At 44.5% G+C, this 4,022-nt stretch overlaps 1 long non-coding RNA gene across 2 annotated transcripts; it reads right to left on the reverse strand.

Annotated features, from left to right (window-relative positions):
* Positions 1-1,157: 1,157 nt before the first annotated feature.
* Positions 1,158-2,532, reverse strand: LOC102550315 (uncharacterized). Of its 2 annotated transcripts, none has more exons than XR_001841528.3 (3): positions 2,149-2,532; positions 1,491-1,708; positions 1,158-1,391 (listed from the first exon to the last, which is right to left on the reverse strand). It is a non-coding gene; the product is annotated as an uncharacterized LOC102550315 (long non-coding RNA). The 2 variants fall into 2 exon arrangements; XR_360161.5 differs by having other exon boundaries at positions 2,369-2,530.
* Between the last annotated feature and the right edge of the window lie 1,490 nt (positions 2,533-4,022).

Raw genomic sequence — 4,022 nt, forward strand, 5'->3', positions numbered from 1 at the left:
CCTTTACATAAGTACCTTTGGAGAACAAACAAACGAATAAAGTGATAGCAGTATGCATCTGCAGCATAGCAGGGACCAAACATTTGTCTGTTGCCTTCATTTTCTAGCCCATTGTAGAAAACTTAGACCTGCACAGTTGAACATTTTTTAAATAATACTTTTTCTTTATAATTAAGAATTTTACATATGTATACAATGAACTATGACTATATCCACCCCTCATTTTCCTCCTCCAAATTTCCATAAATTCCCTGCCAATATGTTTCCCCCGTCACAACTTCATAATGCACCCCCATTTCCATTCCCCTCTCGGAGATCACTAAGTACAATTAGTGCAGTGCATATGTGCATGGAGATAGGATTATCCAATTTGGCCTGAGAAATCTACCAGTGTTTCCACATTCTGAAGAAAAAGAAAAAGAGACTGAGTCTCCCTCCACAAGCTGCTATCAACTGCTAATAGCTCCTTAGTAAAGGGTGAGGCCTGGAAAACAACTTTCCCATTCGTGATGGATTTGGGGCTGGACTAATCTTGCACAGGTCTTGCATAGACAATCCAACCTGGTGCGAATCAATGGCTTCCACAGCCTTGTTGACTCTAGAGTTTGCTTCCCCGTCATCTAGCTCTTTCTTCTTGTCTCCTCGTCTTTGTTGTTCCTAAGCTTGGTAGTGGTAAGGATATTGGGAAAGATGTCCCTTCTTCAGGTCTGTTGTTGTTGTTGTTTTTGTTTGCTGTACTCTGACTAGTTAAATACCATATCGCTGCCCACTGCAGAAAGAAACATCTCAGGCCAAAGCTGAGAGCAGTCCAAATCTATAAGCATAAACATAAATATTTAGAAAGAAATTAACAGACAGCATGATGTTTTAGTAAAATAACCATAACAGGTTCTAACCTAGGGGTTAGGGCCTCCATGGTCATGGACTTTCGACTGGGATTACAGTACCATGAAGCCCGTTCTTATGGTGCGGTTTTCAAATCTAATCAGAATACTATTATGGAGGACATTTAATTTCTGCACATATTTACACACTGGCATGGAAACTCCGGAGATCCTAGAATCCACAGATTTTTTTTTTAGAAATGTTACCTTAAAGCCTATTGAATATTGGTTGACAGATGCTTATTTGAGTTTTTTTTGGCAATAGAATATATCTGCACTGTGCCAAGATGTTTATATTTATATCAATGTTAGTGCAAACAGGATCCTCACAACTCTACAAGGGTGGTGCTGTTTGTACACTTATCTCAGCCAGGATGAAACACAGTGAGATGGTCCTGAAAGTAGACACAGCTGGAGACGGTCAGATCAGAGAAACAGCGCACGCTTTCTCTCATCGTGAATGTCAATCTGTAGAACCTCTCTGCAGAACAGAGGGGACGTAAAGCCCTGGAAACAGTTGAGAACAAGGTAGTGGATATGGAAAAGCAAAGTATAGACTCGTATGTCATTATGAGATGCTGTACAACAATAACAATATAATTGTACCTTTGGTCCTATGACACTTCAGTGAGATCTGAAGCTGAGGAGGGCACCCCTGGTGTTACCAACAGACAACTGCATCTCACACACAAAGAATGGCAGGTATGAAGGCTAGAGGAAGACATCCTGGTATGCTAAAGGAGTGGAGAGATTGGCTGCAGCCCCGAGCATGAACAATTGGGGCGAGCTGCTAAGTGGGGTGCAGAGTGGCAGTCAGGAGTCACCTGGGAAAGGAAATTGAGATGAAGGTAAGAGGTCACTCATCTGAGCCTCCAGGACCTCTGCTGTGGAGGCTTCAGTGGTAAATGCTAAGAATATAAACAAGGCAGATGCCTCAAATGATATATATTCCATTCCATGAGCTATGAGTATTTAGGTGTTCAAAGTAAATAACCATGAAATTATATATTTAAATATTTTTATTTAACTTTTTATTGATTCGTTGTGAACTTCACATCATATACCCCAATCACCCTTCTCCCTGTTCCTTTGTATGCAACCATCCCCAAAAGAAAAAAATGTCACCGTGGAAGCACAGTGTGTCACAGTGTGTCTCACAGTACACTCTTTTGTGCAAACTTTTATTTTACTTGCAAATGTTCATTGCAGTGAGCCTGCTTTGAGGCTTCTGTCTTCTGCTACACAATCAATACTGGATCCTCACCAGGGCTCCTCTTGGATATCTCATGGAGATCCCGCAGCTTTTGATCTGTGGGACTGACCCTTTCACATGCTCCAGCAGTTTCTAAATGGGGTAAATGTTGGCATGGGCCAGTTCAGAACCCTGGATCTAGGCCTGAGAAGCATCTAAACTGTCGGCCTGCCAGCTCTCACACACCCACACCACCAGAGTGTTCTCACCAGCACTGGCCTAACTACGTTACCAAATGCTACAGCCGGCAGAGGCAACTCTCCAGTTCTCATGTTCTCAGGGTCGGCTGTCCTGTGCCCATGCTAGCAGGGCCAGATCTACTCTGCTTTCTGGATGATGTATGTGTGGTCACATGGATGGGAGACATCCATTCTCCAGAGTACTTCAATAGGTGAGGGGTAGGGCCAGCTCTCCTGCTCTATGTCTTCAGGGCCAATTATCTCACAATGCTCATATGAGGGGTGGGGCCACCTTTGCACAGCCCTCATACATCAACAAGGCCCCAGGAGGAAGCTCAGACTAGGACATCCACCTGGCCATTGGTGGTAAGAGACTCCCCATCCACACTCCTATTGCTGCAAACAGATTCAGATAAGGCCCAGGTGGCAGCATGAACCAGGACCCCACCATGGTTCCAGGTGGCATCACTGGCTACACAGACCAAGCTCTTCCTCACCACCCTTGAGTCTGCAGTTCTTCATTGTATACACATCTTTCTGCTTCTCATTCTCCTCCATCTCTTCACCACTTACTTGTTCAACTTAGTGGTGCCTAGGGCCTCTCGCTGTGTGGGGACATCTCAAGAGTGCTATGCCCCACCCGTGCTGTATGGCTACTGGCAGGGGTTGTATCAGGCTCGCTTTGCCTACCTGGGCCCCGTGTTGCTGGACTGGGGGATGGTTATTTCTGAAAATTAGTTATAAAATCAGAGAGACAGACAGACAGAAAGACAGACAGAGACACAGGGGTAGAGAGAAACTAAGACAGGGAGACAGAAAGACACAGATACAAAGAGAGGCAGACAGGACAGAGAGGCAGACAGAGACAGAGAGACAGAGAGAGAGAAAGACAGACACAGAGATAGAGAGAAACTAAGACGGGGAGACAGAAAGACACAGATACTAAGAGGCAGACAGAGAAGGACAGAGAAGCAGAAAGAGACAGAGACAGAGACAGAGACACAGAGGCAGAGAAAGACTAAGACAGGGAGACAGAGAGAGGCAGACAGAGGAAGACAGAGAGGCAGGCAGACAGACAGACAGACAGGATGAATGAATGAATAAATCTGAAGTGTTTAGCCAACAAATAGAAAGCCTGGGATTCAGAAACAGAGCATGTCCACATCTGAGATGAGCGGTGGGAGCCACTTGGATCTGCAACACTGTGCTGGGCACTTCAGTGCTGTCAAAATTTTTAGTCACACATTCTTAAAAACTTCAGCTGGGAGCCACCCAGCAGGGTCACCCCTGACAAGATCACAGTCATGTATTATCTTTATGTTATGTGTAATAAAGTCTACACATACCCATAAATCTTATGTTTACAAAATATAATATAAAAGTTCTAAATCTGAAATATCTGTGCTCCCAAGCATTTCCGATGAGAGATAAATGTGGAGACCGCTATGGGGCCTTGTGTGTGTTGCAGAGAACCCTCCACATGCAATAAACGCTTGCCATTGGCGCTTTCTCTAGAAGAGATCAACAGATGCACTGGATCTTTAGAGAGGCAGGTGAGAGACGGATTGAGTAGGAAGAGCTGGCCTCCAATTAGATCCCAAATGACTTTAGTGCGTTCCTGACATTCACTGACAGTTCCCTAGCAGTGACCATGGTAGCATCTTGGGTGTTTTATTGATGGAGCTCTTGCCATATTAATTTCTGAAC

This window comes from Rattus norvegicus, chromosome 15 (genome assembly GCF_036323735.1).
Source record: "Rattus norvegicus strain BN/NHsdMcwi chromosome 15, GRCr8, whole genome shotgun sequence".
NCBI lineage: Eukaryota > Metazoa > Chordata > Mammalia > Rodentia > Muridae > Rattus > Rattus norvegicus.